Below are 22,390 nucleotides of genomic sequence, written 5' to 3'. Positions count from 1 at the left end.
GTCTCTTTGTGGGTGAGTTTCGTGGTCTGGGAGCATTGCTGGGACACTCTAATCTTGATTGCATTTGCTTTTCAGGAAATCCGTCGTGCCAACCCCGACTTATGGCCTAGCTACGCAGCGCGTTTGGACCGAAGGCCCAGAAATATTGCAAGTATGAGATTTTGCTTTTGGCCTGTTTGGGGGTGTTATGCTTCTTGGCGGGTGGGTTGACGGGTCTTGGGGCATTCCTGGGAAGGTCTAATACCGGGTAGAAGTGGTTGGGACAAAATCCAGGCCGATTTTTTTTTTGGGCTATTTCTGACATTTTGCTCTATGTAGCGTTTTCGGGGGCCTGTTTGGGGGGCTTCCTGGTGTTTGTGGGTGAGTTTCGTGGTCTGGGAGCACTGCTGGCTATATATACTTTACTTTGCAAGAGGTTTGAAGCAAATCCATGGTGGCAGAGGGGACTTAGGGCCTAGCTGCAGAGCGCGCGCGGAGTGATTTTGGAAATTTGTGAAAAATTGACTAAGTCCCCATTTTTGTACTTTTGCTCTTTGGCTGTTTGGGGGTCTTCTACTCGTTTTCTCCTGGGTTGACGGCTCTGGGGCCATTGCCGGGAAGCTCTAATACCGGATAAAAGTGTTTTGGACCAAATCCCAGGCGGAATTTTTTTTGTGTTTTTGATGACTTGCTTGCTTTTAAGGTGCTCTTAGGGGGGGTTCCGTCTCTTTGTGGGTGAGTTTCGTGGTCTGGGAGCAATGCTGGGACACTCTAATCTTGATTGCATTTGCTTTTCAGGAAATCCGTCGTGCCAACCCCGACTTATGGCCTAGCTACGCAGCGCGTTTGGACCGAAGGCCCAGAAATATTGCAAGTATGAGATTTTGCTTTTGGCCTGTTTGGGGGTGTTATGCTTCTTGGCGGGTGGGTTGACGGGTCTTGGGGCATTCCTGGGAAGGTCTAATACCGGGTAGAAGTGGTTGGGACAAAATCCGCGCGGAAAAGCCTTTAGTTTTGGCACTTTTTGTAACTTAGGGTTCATTAGGGTTAGCCCTAGCAGCAGGATTGCATGAGTTTCGGGGTGTTCTAGATTTTTCCAACTGAGTTCTGGGGTCTTAGAGCACTCGTGAGAATGTGTAATTTTGGTTGCAAGTCATTTGAAGAAAATCCATGGTGGGAAAGGGGGGATTTGGCATAGTTAAAGAAAGCCTTTGCCACTATTCTTAACTTAGGGTTCGTTAGGGTTTGCAGTATTTCTATTGCATGTGTTTGAGTGGGGGGGATTTCGAGTCTTGGAGCGATGCTGGCTATGGCTACTTTTGCTTGGTTGCTTGCAAGTGGTTTGAATGCAATCCACGGTGGGTAATGGGTAATTAGGAAGGGGGTACTTCGGCCTACTTTTACTTTCAAAGTAAGTTTTGTCACCAGTTTTCTGCTAGGCCTCGTTTTTTGAGATTTGATTGGGGGTCTTCTACATTTTTGCGACTGGCTTTAGTAAGGGTCTGGGTGGGAGCACTGCTAGGAAGATCTAATTTTGTTCTAAAACACAGTTTACAGTACACCTAGCTTGAGGGGCAAGATCCGCTACATTAATTTGCCCATACTTATTTATCCTTCAAAAGGTGACTCAGAGTACGCACTTTCAAAAATATTGTACTGTCTACTAGGAAAATCAAATTGTGACTTTTTGCACTCCACAGCCTACATACCTTATATTTATTTATCAGTGGTGTTGTAATATTATATCACTTCCTGTTTTTCGTTGAATAATTACAGGCCGGGTTTCAGTCTCTGCAATGGGGAAAAAAGGATGGAGTCAGGCTTCACAGTAACGAGCCACAATTCAGCATCAGGCAGGCAGTGGACAGGTTGTCTTCTGGTGACCAACATCGATGGACGAAGCGTCGGCTGCAATGGAGGAGTGCCGCTAATAGGAGGATTTATTTTCTGCAGGCAACTTACTTACCACTTCCAACAGGACCACTACAACCACATAGATACAGTATCCCTTGCCTTTTTCTCTGACTGTGACTGCATTTCTTGGCTCTCTCTCGGCTTCTACATTGATCCCTTAACACATCACTTAGTCCACTCCACTATCACATCTGCACCACACATAGTCATTTGTAAGTGCTCCTACGTAATTCGCAAGTCGCAGCACGCCCCAGGTCGTAGAGGACTGGGATGGCCCCAATGATGAAGCATGTCACCAAGGGGCAACCCTGGTGAGTAAGGGGACACCTAGAAAAAAAACAATTTCTCCTTTTCTATCTACTATACCTTCCAGACCAACCCCACTGAGTGTTGTTGTGAATGGATTTATAGTGACCAGCAAGGCTCTCGGGTATCTGGCTACAGAGACCTTATGTTGAATATCGTTATCAATAATTTACACATAGGCCCTTTACTGTTGCATTCTTTCTTCCACAGTTGTCGAATGTACTACTTACTTTTCACTGACATGCATGCAGTAGTGCATGCACTTTCAAAGATTGATGGATAGGTTTGTAGTGTACCCAAAGAATTGTTTATGTTCAATTGTTTGTCTATGCTGTGCTTTTTTTTGCAGGGTGTCTTCTGGTGACCAACATCGATGGACGAAGCGTCGGCTGCAATGGAGGAGTGCCGCTAATAGGAGGATTTTTTTTCTGCAGGCAACTTACTTACCACTTCCAACAGGACCACTACATCCACATAGATACAGTATCCCTTGCCTTTTTCTCTGACTGTGACTGCATTTCTTGGCTCTCTCTAGGCTTCTAAATTGATCCCTTAACACATCACTTAGTCCACTCCACTATCACATCTGCACCACACAAGTCGCAAGTCGCAGCACGCCCCAGGCCGTAGAGGACTGGGATGGCCCCAATGATGAAGCATGTCACCAAGGGGCAACCCTGGTGAGTGAGGGGACACCTAGAAAAAAAGCAATTTCTCCTTTTCTATCTACTATACCTTCTGTCAGGTTACGCAGCCCCTAAGCGCCTAGCGTACTATGAAACTACATTTCCCATGAGTAGGCGGGAGACTTGCAGGAAGTTTATCTGGGGAACAGACGCGCTTCCTGTTGCGCGTTATTCTGGTTTCTGTTCTGCACCGGCATGAGAGCGGACGCTCTGCATGCTTTTCTATCGTGTCTCCTGTGGACTATCACCTTCCCCCTTCCCCCCCTGAGGCTCAGTGGGGAGCGCTTCCGTGTTCTGTCCTTGGCGGTAGACGGACTTCACGCGTCTTCAGGTAAAGCCGCTCTAAACTCTTCGGCCGCCCGTGCGGTCAGCTGATTACTGCCTGAACGGATTGTTAAGGGAGGTTCTGTCACTGTTTTCTAACAGAATTCTACCTTTGATGAATTCCTGTTTGGTTGAATTGTGTGTGGCGGAGCACAGTGGCGGTCTATACCACGTGTTAGCGTTCACATCGGGGATCGTTTTTGTACTATTAAAACGGAGCGCGGTAGTAAGGACAACTACGCGTCTCCGTTGTATAACTGTGTATTTCAAAGGAAATCCATAACTGGGCATGTAGTGAGGTAACTACAGGCTACCCCAGTTCTCTTTGTGTAGTGCACCGTGGGGTGTGTTGTTGGCAGAATTCAGTGGTGGTCGCAACTACGTTTTTCTGTTTGACCTTCACCAAAGATTCTCTACTGGGTCATTACTTAGAGAGCGCAGTGTTGTAGTTCTTGCTTCCTACACACTACCGTTTCCCTCTTCCTTTTTGTTGGACCATACATCTTTGCTTTGACTATTTGGAACCCCCTTTGTACATTGAGTCCTCTACCATGTTTGTGGTATGTTGTGAGTAGTGGGTTTGATGTCTTAGTATAACGCGAGTGTGTTTGGTGCGACAGGAGTGTGTTCGTTAACTATATGTTTATGTGTTTCTTAGGCCTTCCTCACAGATTGTGGCAGAAGGGCTATAGTATTTCCTATCCAAGGTCATGTTTTCTTGGTGCTCAGGTACTTGTCTACTTCCTTGGTTATTTAGTGAGACTATATGAGAGTACCCTTGTATGTTAGGACAGCACTTCACTGATGCCTGTCTTGTCTTCTGTTACAGGTATCCTTTCCCTGCTGACCCTACCTTTACCCATCCCACATTTTTTATTTTAGTTTGTTATTTTTCTCCCCCGCCTAATGGCTCGAACACCCTGTGTTTACACTTCTGGGTGTTGGTGACATTTGGAGGTGGAACCATATTTGCATCGACTGGATCACGGGGAGTAAACCTGACACCTTCCAGACCAACCCCATTGAGTGTTGTTGTGAATGGATTTATAGTGACCAGCAAGGCTCTCGGGTATCTGGCTACAGAGACCTTATGTTGAATATCGTTATCAATAATTCCACACAGGCCCTGTACTGTCGCATTCTTTCTTTCCACAGTTGTCGAATGTACTACTTACTTTTCACTGACATGCATGCAGTAGTGCATGCACTTTCAAAGATTGATGGATAGGTTTGTACCCAAAGATTTGTTTATGTTCACAATAGTTTGTCTATGCTGTGCTATTTTTTCTTGTCTCCCAAAACCTTTCCCAAAAACCCCGTACCCATCCATTTTTCAAACCCTAACCCTCTTCCCCCGGGCTGTGTGGTTTTGATTGATGTGTGACTAAATTATTATGACAGCAATAAATCCACACACTTGCTGGGGAGGATAAGGTGATAGCAACAGGCTGGTGAAGAAATCCGAGGATATATTCTTACTCTGCTTGACAAAGAACCATTGCTAATGTGAAAGAACTTCAACCGAATTAGTAGTTATACTTTACCATTTGTTAGGCTACAATGTGGCACTGCTCTACTGTACTTCTGTCACCTGCTATATTCTCAGTTGTACCGTTGAATTGCTCAGGAGGACAAACCAGATTTCATTTTCTTTTTTTTCATAGGCATGCAACTGCCACTGTGTCACACCACTAGTACCACCGCTATGAGGAAATTTTATCCGACCAAGATTGCCAACCTTATTCGGTGTTTCCCGTGGAGCCAGCCCTGGGTCTAGCCCTACTTTCAAACACAAATTACAGGTAAGATAAGCGTTTGGTGGTTTGGGGGTATAATGGAGTATTAGTACGAGAGACGAGAGACTGAAGGTAGTACTACTAAAGTCCTAGGACTCTTGGATTCACTTCACTTAGTCTGTGAGAGGCACTTAGTGTTGAAAACATTTGGGCATTTACACTTAAAGGAAGAAAATGGAACTAAACTTTCAGGAAAACAGTCAACGTTAAACCCCCACCCACCAGGCAAGCAGTAAAAAACAGGTATGCTCAGATAAAGTTTGAAAAAGTATATTTATATCCCTAACAAAATAATCTCCTGCAAGACCCTCCCTAACCCCAACGATTGTCCTTCAAAAGTCCCCAAAAACCCAACTCCCAATTCCCACCCCCCAAAAGTCTCTAAAAAAGGGGCAAGGGACACTATGGGTGGATGCTGTTAACTTTTTGGGCCAGGGCATCATGCTCCTCGCGGAGCAAGGCGAGCTCCTGCTGAAGGCGGGACACCATCAGGGTAGTGCGGCGCAGGCGTGCCTTCACTGCCTTGCAGGTGCAATGCCTGTGAGAGGCAGCTGTTGGCCTTGCTGCTCGGCGGTGGCGTTTGCCTTTGGCAGCCCGGCTCAGTCTGGGTGGACCACTGTGCTGGGTGGCAGCCCGTGGGGCCACGGAGGCCGATGCAGACGACGTTGTTGTTGTTGTCGACTGCACACTTTCCTCGTCCTCCAGGGCCACCAGCCGCCGATATTCCGCAACAGTGGCCTTGATCCTCCGTTGCCGGGCCGCTCTAGCCAGCTCCTTCCTCCTTGTTCGTTTGGAAGGAGAACCTATATGAAGAAAGAAAGACATAGTCTGTAACCAATGCTCTTTAAGATTAACTCAATCATTCAGCAGAAATTTGTGTTGCACTACAACTAGCAACTTGCAAGCGCATTACATAACTATTGAGGCCAGTATCTATCTAACCTCACACTTCTTCATCCTTGCTCTAACATTAGTGGGAGTTTAAGGAACAAATTCTACGAGCACTGTGGACTTCCATTGGAGTCGACTATGAAAGTACACCAGTCTTATTCTTCTTCTTATCTCTTGTTTTGGAAAATTGGTACGTTATTTTCTGCAAGCCGGCATAATGCCAGCGCAGTAAACTTGCACCCGAGAAAAAGAGACGCACGCCATGAGGAGTGACCTAGACTTGGGTTGCCGTTGCGTTACTGTACCCATCCAGTACATGCAGGTGGTGAAGCTCTTACTTTTCTATTACGGGTGGCACTGAGAATACTCTGTTACAACTCAAGGGCTACTGCTTAATTAATGTAACTTTCACCCTACAGTGGAAATGAGTACTAGAAATGGAAAATTGAAGAAGATAAATAATCTGATTATCTATCACTTCACATGGGATGTTTTTGCTTATATATGGGATGACTTTAGGTGCTTTGCTTTTTATTGAGTGACCAGTGATACATCCACACATGAATGACTGAGTACTACTAAACTTATTAAGAGAGGTAGGGAGTGGCCACCATAATAACCGGATCTATGCAGTGCTTGCAATACAAACTACTGCTACTATTTATGGTAGTATTTGGACAAAATTAAAAGTTCTTTTCCTTGCCTTTCCTACACTGGAACGGACGTGCGGGTGCAGCAGTGTTACATGCTCTTCAAAGTTACACTTAGTTCATCCACTGACCGTCTACTCTCTCTAGATCATGGGTACTCACAAACTTTCTCTCAGGGGCTACATTTACAGTGTAGTTTGGGGCCGAGGGCGGCACTGGTGGGGGCGGAGTCAGAGGGGGCGGGGCTAAAGCAAAACGATAACTTGTGACCATGAGGTTGCACACAGGTCCCTGCAGCAGATGCCCTCATCCACTGAGCCACCAGACCCAGCATTTACATACATCTCTCTCCCTCCTGCTCTCCCTCCTGCCCTCCCTCCATCTCTCTCTCCCTCCTGCCCTCCCTCTCCCTCCCCCTCTGTCATCTCACTGTGTGAGTGTCTATCTGTGTCAGCCTTCAGCCCGGGTTGAGACCGCTTCCTCAACGCGCACACACAGACAACAACACCAAAGTACTTAACAGGTCTTTAAAAGACCATTAACATATTATTGAGGCTTTGTTTGTTGTAGCGCCCCTGCTTCTCCACCCTGACAATCACTGCTTGCCCGGCCCCACAGAGCAGAGGCTTTGTTCTATTTCACCTCTTTGTGGCCTTGCATCTCCACTCTGCTCTGTGGGGGCCGGGGGAGCAGTGATTGTCAGAGTGGAGATGCAGGGGCGCTAACAGGTGAAATACAAAAAAGCCTCTGCTCTGTGGGGGCCGGGGGAGCAGTGATTGTCTGCAAGGTCTGCGCACCGCCAAGGAAGGCTTCCCGGGCCACCACCGGCCCGCGGGCCGTACTAGGAGTACCCCTGCTCTAGATACACATATGCTATCTAAGAGTCAGATAGTAGCATGATCCAGGTATATGGACACATACAGTTTCTGTGTCACCCACCCAGGCTGTTGTCCTTCCACCCATCATTGCTTCATCATTCACCCAGCCATGCATCTCATATTCTTGCCTTCCCAGCTAGTCTTCAATCTCAATAAGTAAGGAATATATAAGAGCTTACCTCTGGCCGCCACCACCACCGTCTCAACTCTCACAGCCGCCGCCGCCGCCTCCTCCCCTGAAGAATCGCCCTCCGCCTCCGTGTCGAGCACCACCACCTCCACACTGGCCCCGCCACCAGATGTTCCACCTACAAAGTACATTTAAGAATGTTAGAATAAAGCACTCACTAGTCACTAGTCTTTGGTCTAGGAATGAAGACATGTGAAAACAATGTAATTTGTGACTGTCTACGTGAAAGTTAAAAAACATGTCCCTTTTTCCAGGGAAGGTTGTCTTGCTGCACTTTTTGGCACAACTGATGAAGGCTGTTTTTTTAACACGCACCATTTTTCTCCACACAGACAGAAGATGGACTTCTAACAACAAGATCAAGTTGAAACCAGGTGAGAGCTCGGCTCGACCACAAGAAATGTCTTCAATTAATCGTCAGCACTAACCACTTTTCCATTATCAGTTAAACGTTTAGTTTTATTATGACTTCATTTTAATAAATGTGTTTACTTTTAATAAAGCTTTTAAACTTAAATACAATCTGTGTTTTTTGGTCCAGACTAGAGTGACTGAGCGAAAGGTTTTGCAATTTTTGCAAGCATGAGTCCAGATAGAACACTTCAAAAGACATTATGGACAATCCCAGAGGACTGCACTAAGTTGATAGAGCTATTGCTGACTAGAATCATGGGAGTTTCGCCAACCGTGCAATCTTAGTTAGCTACACAGACAGACTAATAAGAATAATCTAGTAATACCACAGGGAGTCACAGTAGAGGCAGGATAAGAATTTAGATACAGTCTACAAGAAGAGCAAAGACAATTTTGAAAAAAGTCAAATGAGGAACGCTAGGAAAAATAGGTACTAGTCTAAAATGAAAACTTACTGGGGCCAGCAGAGGAGCCCTCGCCTGCCCGATCCTGGCCCTGTTGAACAGCATCCGCCGCCTGCTGCTCCTGTGTCCTCCTCTCGCCCCTGGGGGGAGCTGACGTACAACATGAAAGAAAGAACAGAAAACATGGATGATTGTTGCTTGTCAATGTCAACCAAATCAAACATTTCAAAAGAACAATAACAAAATATTTCTGCGAAATTATATTGATTATGGTTACTTTTCATTTATTTGCGGACCTGTGACTTCGAAAGTCACGTAACTCACTAAACAAAGTACTGAAACGTTCACCTAGGACTGGCAGGCAGCAGTCCGCAGGCAAGACGCAAAGTGACAGACAAACTCCATTGTGATTTCAGTCAGATCAGTGACAACACTAACAGTTGCCTGCTACATTACCAGTCATTTAAATAGTCAAACTATCAATCCACCGCCACTATTTTCCTTATTGTCAGGGGTACAAAGAAAGGGGCAGATTTAAGCCCTTGCGGCTCTTTTGCGCCGTTCTTGCGTGACTTTTGTGACGCAGCAGCTAAACAAAAAAGGGCGCCATGGTGCGGCGTATAATATTATAACAACGTGACGCATTTGGGAGATGCATCCCGTTATAAAGCCCTGCGCCATCAGGGGGCGTTCCCGGCGCAAGGGAGGGCATTCCTGCGCTGGAACACATCCTAATAGTGGCTGAGGGAAATCTACAAAATATCAATCAGTCACCTTTAGGACAATGATGCGTCACACAAACCCTGCACCTGCTTGAAGCAGACGTACGGCTTGACCCAGCATTGGGGAGATAGGGTACCCCAGAGCATTGATGGAGCTGCGCCATCGTTGCGACGCAACTCCAGCAGTAAAGCTTCGGTGACGTTTTGGGCCCATGGTGCGCCGCATTGCAAATACGGCGCACCATGTTTGGTGGTGGTAGCGGGCCGCACAATTAATGGCGCATCCCTGCTACTTTGCAGGGATGCGACGGTAATTGCAATTCTGCCCCTTAGGGGCATACTTACCTACGCGTTCTGGCGCATCTCCAGAGATGCGCCAGATCAAATGCGTCACGCAAAACTACCCTTGCGACACGGCAGATGTGCCTCATTTACAATGCGGCGCGCCCTGGCGCAAGGGTAGGCACTTGCGTGAGGCATCTCGTCACGTAAGAGCGGCGCATCGCTGGAGTCACGTCGCCAACGCAATGCAACTCCAGTAATGCTCAGGGCCACCCAATACTTAACATGCTGTGTCAGTCCTTTCGCCTGCTTCGAGCAGACATAAGGAATTGAATTGACGTAGCAGCGTCGCAGAAGTGCCTGCGTTAAATCTTGTACATTTCACGCAGGCAATTTTGCGAGGCGCACAGCCGCTGGACCGCCCACCCTGCGTACTAGGAACGCACCCATTGTGGTGCAGGCCCATGGCTTTATAACGTGACGCATCTCCCTAGATGCGTCATGCTGTAAATGACTCGCAGGGATGCGGCACGTTTACGCCGCTGTTGCGTCACGCAAGGCAACGTAAACGTGGCGCAAGGGGCTTGTAAATGTAATCTGCCCCCTAGTGTCTAGCATTACGCAGTTCTGTAAAGTACACTCATACATAATAGTTACTCAGGCCAATGAGACCACGAAATAGAAAACAAATAAGCATAGTAGCAACGCCACTGAGAAGGAGAGCAGTGCACCTGAAATGCACAGAAGATTTTGAAATATAATTTAACTACAATGTAATCGTCATCAGCGGCATTATTGGCTTGCTCCATGTAAAAAACAAATATTTGCAATACAACAACACAGAGCAGGAGAAAACATCATAGTAGTGAGTGATTAAATGGCTACTACTACTCACCAAGCCCGGGGATCTCCAAGCCGAGCTGGTCCAGCAGGTCGCGCTCGCGGTCCAGGAGGTCCGTCCAGCGATGGGTGACCTGGCTGTAGGTGCGCTGGACCCCGTAGAGGTGGGATATGGCCCAGCACACCTTCTCCCACCGCTTCCGGCGCTCCCGCATGTTGTAGCCGCCGGCCGCGATCCTGCCGCCTCCCGCGATGGTCCTGGGCAGGCGGCGCTGGACGAAGTAGACCAGCGCGCCCACTTCCTCCGGGCTGAATATCTCCCGTCGCGTCACCTGCTCCCCCCTCAATCTCCCGCATGCTGTCCTGCCACTGGGTCCAGCACTACTCCCCGCCGCCGCTGCGGCCCTCAAGTGCCTGGGCAGCTTCACGGCGCCTGGCTTGACCATGGTCTGGGCAGGTAAGGTAGGAAGAAGTAGAAAATTAAGAAAGAATAGGATAGGGAAGAAGAAAAGAAAAGAGTTTAAAAAAGTAGTTTAAAAGTAAAGAAAAATAGCAGAAAAGACAAAAATATACAGCTAGGAAAAGAGAGGGATAGATAAGAAGCAAAATCGTAAAAAAAAACCTGAAAACAAGCAAAGGATGGCAAAGATACCAAGAGGATTAAACACCATGCCCAGACACAGGAAATGAATGAAAAACAAGATGGCCGGCGCCCGTTCACGAGCGCAAAAGTAAGTTCGCGCGAGATTTTCCTCGCGATCTCGTGCGAACCTCTAGATTTCCCGCGCGATCTCGTGCGAACCTCTACTCGCAATGCGCTTACTGCGCGAGATTATACATAGCGGGCGGAAACGGAAAAACGTCACGCAAACAAAATGGCCGCGCCCGTACTCGACCTTGGGGTAAATTCGCGTGTTGCGCTGCAAGCGGCTCGCGAATACTGCAAAAAAACTCGCGAAACAACAAGCCGCAAAAAAATAAAATGCTCATTCGCACGAATTGGCGGCTTCCGCGGTCGGTTTCGCACGACGCCGCGCCCCGCGAATAGCGCGAAAAAAACCGAAAAACGATTTCAGCTAAAGCAAAAGCAATGAGCAGGTGCAAAAGGTCAACCTCATGATTTGTAACGATTCCTTGTAGTGCTTCCTGAGGGGGCCCTCCAGAATTCGGTTGCCTGCTTGCAACTATTGTGTGACCCTGCTCTGACCTTAACTGTATGCCACAAAGGTCCTGATTTACAGCTAAAGGAGCAGACAAGCAGGTGCCAGGCTGGAACTTTAAATTCTTTCAGTGACACATTAATTAGCCCCTAATTCATTATTGTCAGTTGGGGCAGGGCAGGTGTTGTTAATAAACTAACCCCAAATTAATTCATGTCAGTTCAAGCAGGGCAGGTGGGCTTGCTTTTCCCCCCCATCTTCTACTGTGATGATGAACCAGAGGGTGGCATTGATGTAACAGAGGGTGGCATGGGTCAAAGAGAGGGTGCCAGTGGTAAAACAGAGGGTGCTGGGAGGCTGTGATGATGAACCAGACGTAGAAACAACATAGTCGCGACCGTTGCGAGCCGACAAGTAAGTTCGCAATTGCGAACTAGTACCAAATCCTCGCGAACTGGCAGAAACAATTGCGAACACAAAAAAAAAATCCGCAAATTCGCGGGAATTCGCGTATTTTGCGGATTGCGAGTTCGCAAATCCGCAAAATTCGCGAACGCGAGATCCGCAAAATTCGCCCATGCTTAGTCCCAGGCACTCCACACCACTGGAGTCAAGCTAGCCGGGCTGATGAGAGGTGTTACCTCGAAACCGGTCCGGTCCTCGGATGCTTGATTCTGTTCTGGGAAGGACATGGCTTTTGTAGTTCGGACTGGACTGTTCCCATGGGACACAGGGTCAGAGCTGATTTGCATATCGCCATTGTCTAACCCAGGGTGGTGTGGAGTGCAAAAAAACGATGGATTTGGGCCCAGATCTTTGGACTGGGGTGAGTGTGTGACATTGATCCACATTCGGTCCATCACCTGTTGTTTTTGCATAGTGGCACAGTCAAGCCATGGACGTCAATAAATAGAATGCCTACCTTCTTTGACCTGTCAAAAGGTATAATTTTTACATGCCTAACTGCAACATTTAAACGGCCATAGTCAGGCTACAGTGGTAGGCCTAGAGCTTTGTTTTGTTACAATCACTGTAGTGCATGGCACAATAGGTGCTGCAGTCTACTGCTAACTTACAAGGCCAAGGTACAGTTTGTAAGATAAACTATATACAAATGTGTACGTTAAATATACCAATGAGGAGTCATCATTTTGAAAGTGGGAACACATCCACTTTGCTAGTGATCTGCAGGGGTTAAGGGCACAGAGTTCTACAGACAGCATAAACAAATAGGGGGAAATCTGGGGGCTATCACACACAATTTGGTCATTTTCTAACATGCATTACACTTTGTACTACAATTAAACATTAAGATCCTTATTCCGATGTTGGGCGGAAGGCCATCCGACAGCTCGTCAGTGGTGGTCTGCCCGACATCTGCTGCTGTGGTCCAACCGCCGCATTACGATACGTGCTGTCGTAAGCAGCAGGCGAAGGGATCATACGATGCTTGAGCCCGTTGAGCTGTCAGGTGGACAGTAATCCCTTCAATAGGGGCAGTGCCAGCTTAGATGCAGGGATGTTTTAAAAGTGCATATTTCCTACTGTGAATCGTCACTTTCCGTCTGATTTTCTTTGCCAGTCGGATCACCATAGACAAGCAGATGAAAAGAAACATTGTAGGCGGTGCCTATTGTAGGGATTACTGTCCTTGAGCCCATCGGAAAGCGTCAGTCTCTCCGCCTGCTGCCTCTGACCACACTGATCAAAATGCTGCGGTCAGACCACAGCAGCAGTTGTCCGGTGGATCTCCACCGATGAGCTGTCGGATGGCCTTTCACCCCACATCAGAATAAGGCCCTAAGGGCCAGATGTAGGTAAGTATATTTTACAGATTCATAAAGACCGAATTTTACCGATTCGGTATTTATGAATCAGTAAAATAGAAGGGGGGAGATGTAGGGAAAATCGGTAATAGAATTACCGATTCTGTAGGAATCGGTATTTACCGAATCGGTAAATACCGATTCAGTAATGCCCATTGATTCCTATGGGCATTGAAGCCCTCGGAATCAATGGGCATTACCGAATCGGTATTTACCGATTCGGTAAATACCGAATTTTGCAAGGGTGCAGGGGGTGTCACCTTGACACCCTCTAGCACCACGATTTAAGGCATGTGTGACATGTGGCACACAGACATGCCCTAAGGGCATGTCTGTCTGTCACATGCCATAGGTGTACATGCACACATGTGCATGCACACCTGGAATCGGTATTTTACCACCCAATTGGATTGGGTGGTAAAATACCGATTTGGTAAGGCCTGTGGGACTCAAAAGAGTCCCACCTACATTTCAAAATTACCGAATCGGTAAAAATACCGATTCAGTATTTTACCGATTCGGTAAATTTACCGATTCGGTAAATTTACCGAATCGGTAAAATAGGCCACCAACATCTAGAATAGCCATTTACCGGTCGATAACGGCCGAATTGGCCGTTACCGGTCGGTAAATGTCTACCTACATCTGGCCCTAAGTCAGTTCTGCTCAAATATCCCTTCCAAAAATCATTTAGATCTCGTCATTTAGGACAATGAGATGTATCGTCAGGGCAATCCGAAACATCATCTTACCAATCATTGGAAGCTCTGAGAGCAATATTATGAAGAGTGGCTCATACTACTATCATTTTACACACCATCCCTGGAGTGTCGAGCCATTTCCCTTTAGATTGATCCAAGTATCTAAATTTCTACTCAAAGTTGACAAAAGTTCTTTTCACTTTACTCCTTGATTTTAAAAGCCACTTTAAATTTGCTTTGAACTTCCTCTTGTGGGTTTTGAAATGGTGTTATTATCCAAGGCTGAAGAGCATACTTTTGATGAGTTGAAAACAAAGTAAAAAAACTTGTTTTTGAAATGTGAAACCATGAGATGTGAATAATCATATCAAAACATTTCCCTTGCATTATTAAAATGTACACATACATTACTTGATGAACATCAATATGGTCACATGTGTAACCTTTTATATCACACTTAACACATGCAAATGTGGGTTGTCACAAGAATGCCTTTACTCTACATTATTTACACATTGTTTGCATGTGTATGATACCTTTTAATATACAATGCCATATTATTGTAGAATGTTTGACAATTATAGAAACAAACTTTAATTTGAAAAAAAGATTTCTCTTTGAAAATTGTTTCAAAGATTTATGTCCTGGGATGAGTTACGGTCCTGGTGCCAGTTTGTACGATTGATGTGACAATCCACAAAGAATTCCTGTCCTCTTCCAGCTGGTACGAGAGGATTTGGCTGGATAAGGTTTCCACTATGAGAGTGTCCATTATTGGTGCAACGACCCAGTGGTGAGCCCTGATGAATCTGCCAATAAGTGTGTAGGGCAGTGAAACATGTTGGCTGTGGGTATTGGTATGCGAGGCTAAGCTACCACCCTTTTTAATTCACCTGTACACACCACAACTAATAATAAAATTGTAACTTTGGTGTGTCAGTTGATTTTAGACACTTTTCTTGTTTTCATACCGAGGAGTGAATCCTTGGATGTTGTTTGTCTTGCACCTGTTTATATGCACATGACACATATGTTTTGCGTTGGGACACATTTTCTTTGAGGAGGTATGGCAACCGATGATGAGAAAGGGGCAAGAATTTGGTACTTACCTGGCTAAAGGCCCCGAGGGTGTTCTCCCGTGAGGTGCCTTCCTCCTCACCACACATTTTTTCTATGTTTATTTCACTATAAGTGTGGATGGTGCACTGTTTCAGTTGAGCAGTCGCTGGTGGGTTTTGTTGAGTTGAAAAACAAGTCTGGATGATCTCCCTTAGTTTTTATGTTCAAAGAAACAATGATTTGTTTTTGGACAAACTGGCATGTTTGAGGTCATACGCCTAGACTGACGTACTCAGAGGGCGTCCGCTGAGGAATTAAAGTATATAAATTCCAGCAGAATGGCATGCCTGATTAGATGAACACTAATCCTAGTCCAGGGTACAGGGATCTTTTGGTATTGATGATTACAGCCCGACCTGCTGAAAGGAGTAACACCAGTTTTGCAGCTAGGTCGATATTGGTCTAAAAAGAGCCCTTTTGTAATTTGGTGTATATCCATTCAGTAGTTTTGAAATTAATAAAGAAAAATTATTTATGTACATCTAGGGACGTGGATGCTTGACAGATCTGACATATCTCATGATGAGATCTAATTAGCTGTCACCACTTCAACCAGGAAGTGGTGGCAGCCATCTTGGGACACGAGACTCAGCCTGAGTTTTTAAAAAACCTGAAAAACAACAGACGTTGCAGGGTAGGTATAACCTAACCCTCTAGGCCTGGTGGTGGGGTCAAAAATGATTTTTATTAAAACAAATTTACAGCAAATTTCCGTAGCATCCGCAAATACACAGTAAAATAACATTTAAAAAAAACAAGCATGGGTCCCGGGGCTATTATGGACATTATAATTGAGGGAGAGTGTAAGGGAGGCCCGGACGATATTCGTAAGGGGTGGAGGGGCTGCACGAACCCCTCCCCGGAATGATTTTAGTCACAGAACCCCACCTCCCGGGGCCTGGGCTCATTTTAAATTGGGAGGGGGTCACATGGCCCCACTCCTCGGCCGATTTCGGCCCTGGAGGCCACACCCCTGGTTCACAGCTAAAGTGGAAAAATAGGGAGGGGGCATAGAGCTCCCTTCCGCAGGCTGATTTCGGCTGCGGGGACACCATCCCCCAAGACCCTGCTGCAATTTGAAAAGGGATGGTGTCCTCCCTCCCAGAGCCATTATTGGCCCTGGGAACCCCATCCTCCCGGGCTGGCTCCTGTTATGTCCCAGGGTGCACTATATTGGTTCCTGGCACAATTTGCCACTGCATTACACTGTGTGGGTGTGTGTGACGTACCATTGCATTGGAATTGTGATGGTTTTGCATTGGGAGTACTCCCCTTGCATACATTTAAAAAAATCACACAATGTGACACAACACGACCTGCGCAACAAAATGCTAAGCTTGCACCATGCAAGTCATAAAAGGTCATGCAAAACGACACATTTGATCACGATTCCACTCTTCCACTCCTTAATTGTTGAATTCTCAGACACTTCTTGAAGCTTGCTTCCGTCACTGTCTATATTCATTGTTTCCCTTTTTTCCCTTTAGTAGGGCTTTAGTTTCAGAAGTTTGTTGTACTCACGTTTGTACCACATAGAAAGCTACACCTGCCACTGCAAGCAGGCCTTGAAGAACCCATTTTGAACGAGGTACCTCTGACTCCTGGATTGCCTCTTTCCTCATGCAAATAGCGTTCCCAGCAGATATGAAGCTAGAATATGTTCTTACCTTCCTGTGACAATCTTCTGCTGAAGCAACACAGTATGGCCTAGATCTTCATGTTTATTATGCAGTAAATGTTTTCCCTTCAACTCACACTGTTTCCACTTTTTCCATTGGGCTTCTATTTTTTAACATTAAGTTGAGTTGCACTGCTCCATAAATTCTAACGTTTGTCCCTGAAAATGTCCTCCTTCTATATGGCTATTGGCTCATGAATTGAATGAGTCATCTCCGAATCAATGCTGACCCTATCCTCAGTACTTGATCCTGATTTATGAAACTCTCCGCTATACCCTTCTCTCTCCCTGCTTTAGTGCTTGTGCTAACACTGCTGAAGAGATTTGTTGATTGAATCATATCTAATCTCTTGTCCATAGCCTTCTCCTACACTACGGTGCCCTATCCAACATGGCTGTCACCACTTCACAAACCCCAGACTGCCTGCTTGCTCTCAGTACTTGCGCCAGCCACTTGTATGTTGCAAAGACAGCCACCTGGTGAGACTGGGTGGTGTCTTCCCACAACATATCCACACAGTCCGCACTATGCTTTTCGCACTAGGACTCTTCCTCTATCTTCAGGCCCCTCTATTTCTATACTTCAGTTTTCTGATAGAGCTGCTTGCCTTGTGATCTTCACTGGAAGCTCCAGGGTCCCATATACAACCACGCCTTGGCATCTCTTTGCTGAGATCAGTTCTGGAGTTAAAATCCAGGTTCCAAGTCAGTTTTGCTTTCTTTCTTTGAAAGGAATAATACTGTATTTTGCTTACAACACTTTAATGTTTTCCTGCTCTAGTTGCATCAGAGTAGTTGCAGGGGGACGACTCTGCTCAGTAGGCCTTGTGCAGATCCCTGTACTCTGACAAGTGCTAGGCCCCATCTCCAACATTGGTGGTCAATCTTTAATGCTGTAATTCATCTTTACATCATGCTGGAGATCCCGGCTTAATATTTGCTCTGAACTACATACGCATATAATATAGGAATATAATAATACATTTTTTTTGTATTCAATAGCATATTCTTAGGTCCAGACTATTGACTTTTGTGCCCTATTCAACCAGACGTTTGCACTAGCCAAGGAAATCAATTTGAAAAATTAGAGGCATGCAAAATTATAATTTTGCAAATATGACTTTGTTATTTTACTGTTAAGTGATTTTTCACAAACCTTGAAATGTGGGTGAAATTTCCCTCAAACAAATGTTTACGGGCTATATTTTGCAGTACATTTTCTCACAAACAAAACAGATCTTCAGCTCTTTTCTTCTTCATAATCTTTTGCTAAACGGTCTCCCCTTGTGTTTTATAAATGCTTACTTAATGAATAGACAATAAGTGCTTCATTCAGGGCAAAGAACATCCAGGCAATCGGCTGTGGCCATGCCATCTGTGTAGAACACTCTGGGGGGTGTTTTGGACCTTCCCTGTGCCTAGTAGCTATAGGGACAAAGAGAGTACTGGGTATGGTCAACACCCAGGCTCATTAGTTAGCATGATGTGGAAGGCCAAGACCTTTTTATACCACATAGAGGGTCTTAGGTCACAGGAAAATGGCTTGCTGGGTCAATTATATCATATTGAAGTTAGCTAAAAGTTGCATTTATAATGGCTTATTTGATGGTACAGATGAATTTGCCATGTTTACATTGAAGGAACTATAGCAGCTAACCACACGGCACACCGTCAGTTTTTTCAAGTTTCAGATCATAATCATAATATTGCTTCAGTTAAGGTTTTTTCAGCGTTTAAGATACTTTTTTCCATAACATCCTTTAAAGAACAGGGTTTGTAATTATATGATTTGCCAGGGTCCTCTATGCAATTTGCATGCACCTTTTAGGTACTGTGCACCAGGACCTTACAACTTGAGGGAAAGCATTATAATATTGCTTTACGTAACCCAAAAAAGGCATTTTCTATGCCCATGCCCTGTTTGGACTACACCTCTCCACAATATTAACAAGTCATGGCCAATGAGCATATTCTGTGTGTGCTGAACTAGGTGCAGGGTGTGATCATGCCTTCTGACCAGTACTCCTGTCAACAATTCAGAAACAAACCCACGCATGACACAGCGTTGCATTATGGGTACACAGGTAATGCACTTTTCACAGTTCTAATTTACACATAATCTGAGTATACGTTCTCGCAATGTCTGCATTGTATGGTTGGCAGTCCAACCCATTGAGTCTTCAGCCAACATGCAGTGCACTTTTGTACCAATACTTCCAGATATCAGTAAAAGTGTTTACACAGCATTACCTAACACAGTCTTGATATGTCTAAGCACTGTACTATTATATAATGTAATGGAGCACAATTTAAGCAGGATGGAGAGTTGACCTAAGCTTGCTGGGATTTGAACAACATGTGGACTGCAGGTCAATGCTTCTATCACCAGTAAGTGTTGAACACATCAATCCAACGTGATAGCAATAAAGAAGATATCCTTTAGCCAAACACCTCATGCATCAAATACCCTGTAGTCTAGTATGCCGTGCCTTTAGTTTAATGATTTACAAAAAAAATATTTTAGTGTCTCCACACACTGACTTACTCGGCATTGCAGACCCCAAATAATTGTTTGTGCTCGCAGAAAGTATTGGGGGAAATGAAAAAAAGTATATTAATTTCACCTCTTATGAGAACACTCAACTCCTGGAAATAGATCACAATATTGGATCTGTTTCACACAGGGTCATACTCTCATTCTACCTGGTGGTGGGGTTTGCTGTCCTTCTCCACAACAAAATCACATAACACTTAATTTCTAAATACGGTCCACAGACCTTGACTTTGGCCTAAGAATCCAAAACGGCAGCTCGATCAAAAAGGTTTAGCTCCTCTCAGCCAGTCAGTTGTCCTGCTTGATTCATTCATACATGTGGATTAGAGGCACAACCACAATGCACACTTAAGTTTTTTTAAATGGTAAATTGACAATAAAAAATGTCATTATGTAAACAAGACCAACAGAAAGGCCTAATAGACGGAATGGCCTCTGTCATCATACCAAGATTAGTCTTAATTCAATCAATATTTTCTGCATAATCTCTGACAAAAATGTTGGATTTTGACTGAGACACAACTTTTGGTACCACATTTATGACTTCCCCCAATTGACCAAGCTAAATCATCTTTGCCAGTATTACCCTTTTACTGTGCATAGATCATCCGGGAAATATAAGAGCAGATTTGTGAAAATGGAGCTAAAATTGTAGGTACTCCAAAAAAGCAGTAGGTATACCTTTTGCGAATTATGCTTGTTTGAATAGCAAATAATACATGGACGCAATCCATTGCCTGAATAGGGCACAGAATTAGCTAAAGTCATTCAATTTATTAGGTGTCCTATGTCTTTTTAGACACTGCCCATGCAGCATGATCAGTGCAATGAGTATACAGGGTATGCTCTTATGCCATCTCAGTTAACATTAGCTGTGCATCCATACCTTCCACCTCACAGCAATGTTCATTATATCACAGATTCACTAAATCACAGAAGTCACCTTCATTACATAATTAATCACCTCACATGCGACATCACCATTCTCTAGGTCAAGGCACAAAATATATCTGACCAAAAGGTTTGTAACTTAGTTGATTCACTTTCTTCATGTCTTAAAAAAATAAAAAATAGCAATTTAAAAAAAAAATCAAATTATGATGGTTGATAACACATGTTGGAGGTCTGAATATCCATAATAATTGTCAGAATATGTTAAACTCAATGGTATCATATTATTAATTCTATGAAACCCGGTTGCAGGTTTTCCTAGTAGCTGATGGACTGCCAATATTTACTTACCTGATTGTTGGCAGTGAAGGGTGTTGGAGCACCAAATCATTTTATGTCCATGTCTGGTCGGGTCTTCACAAGATTTTCACTTCATCTTAACAGTTCTGAACACCAAGAGCATCATTACAATTGTCATGTGTAATTATGATATGTGTAGTAACTCCTGTAACAGCACATACCGGAATTATAGGTTTGATGCATTTTTTAACATCCGGTAAATACTAGATAGCACTTGCTGAAAATTATTAGGGGAAATAGGCCCGGAAAATACCAGTAAATGTAGTAAGCACCAAAATCTGCATGTTATGTCCTATTTTGAGGGCAAACCTTGTAATAGACGCTAATTATTGCACATTATAAGTTCCTGAAAAACGGATGCTGCATTTTACTGTGTCAGATAGTTACTGCAGTGGTCACAGGGGCACGTGTAATGACACCCTTTAAGTCCTCAATGACTCAGTGTAGAGCAGCAGCGCGCTTCTGGCATGACACCAATAGTGTAGCAGACAGAAGCATATTCCAGAAGGGTCATGGCAAGATATGCATCCCTGAACTATACTCTTGTATTCTCTTATAGTAGTGGTGGAGCTTCTGAGAATGAAGGTTGGGCATCAACTAGAGTAAACAATCTTTCCCTCAAGACTTGCCATTTCACCTCATGGATGGAAAGAGCATCTGTGGGTGCAGTCCAGCTACAGGTTTGTGGTACCCTTGCCAGAGTTATTGGATGAGAGATTGCAACATTGCCTCACGTTTTCTGGTGCTGCATCACTGATTTGATATCGGCAGAAGACAGAGTATATCAGTGGTCCTCCTCTAAGAAGAGATGAGGAGTTTCTGCATACAGTGGTACTTTCTAACAACTTCAGCAACTTCTCCTTTGAATGTAACTAGCCGAGGTGCCCTGAGTAACTCAGGCATATTCAGCTCTTCCAGGTAAAGTGCAGTACTCATGTAAGCACTGGCGTGGTCAGCAAGCTAAGATTTCCCTGTTAAAGTGCTCCAAAGCTCGAAGCCACACCACTGAAACTTTTCACAGTGGAAAAAAACTGTCTTGGACAAACCTGGTCCTGATCTCTTCTCCGATTAGCCTTTCTGTGGTCCTTCTTTTAAAGGTGCACTACTTTTGCCTTAACTGGAAGTATATTTGAGAATTCGGAATACATTATTTAAATGTGTTGGATACAGCCACTTGAACTAATTTAATACATTTATACTGGATTGTGATGTATCTGCATAATTGATTTGTCTGTAATTTTCCTCTCGGTTTGGCCTAATTAAGCCAAGCATCCCTTGACGCTCTCCCCAGAACCTTTGTTTGATTACATTGCAATTTTAAAAACATCCGTCTCGAAACTTCATTCATTATCTTTATTTCATTTTGCTGTTTTTTTTTACATATTCTGTTTCTAAATTACTGAAAATAACATAATAAAAAGTGTAATTTTAGTAATTCAAACAGGACCCAAATAAATGGATGGACCATTTACAGAAATTAATGAGATCAGTTCCATTTCTTTAGTTTATTTTGTGAAAAGTAACAAACAGACTAATATTGCTTTGCTAACTGAAAAGGGTAAATATGGAGGAAATTATAAGACTGGAATATTCATATAGAAGAATAGTAGCAGGAACACTTATTTAATTTTAATTCAAATAATGAGGTTGAAGCTATATTCTTAAGAACTGTGATCATTTTGGTGCATGGAATGAGGACCTCTACATTCTTAAAGGCTTTATTAATAATTTTGAGAAAAAAGATGAATCCTAAATGTGATATTGATGCTTAAATTGTATAACAAGTAAGGAAAAAATTCATAAAAATGCAATTTGTTTAAAATTA

Source organism: Lissotriton vulgaris, chromosome 1_1, assembly GCF_964263255.1.
Source record: "Lissotriton vulgaris chromosome 1_1, aLisVul1.2, whole genome shotgun sequence".
Classification (NCBI taxonomy): Eukaryota; Metazoa; Chordata; class Amphibia; order Caudata; family Salamandridae; genus Lissotriton; species Lissotriton vulgaris.
The sequence above is the reverse complement of the archived record's forward strand: the minus strand, read 5'-3'. Positions refer to the sequence as shown.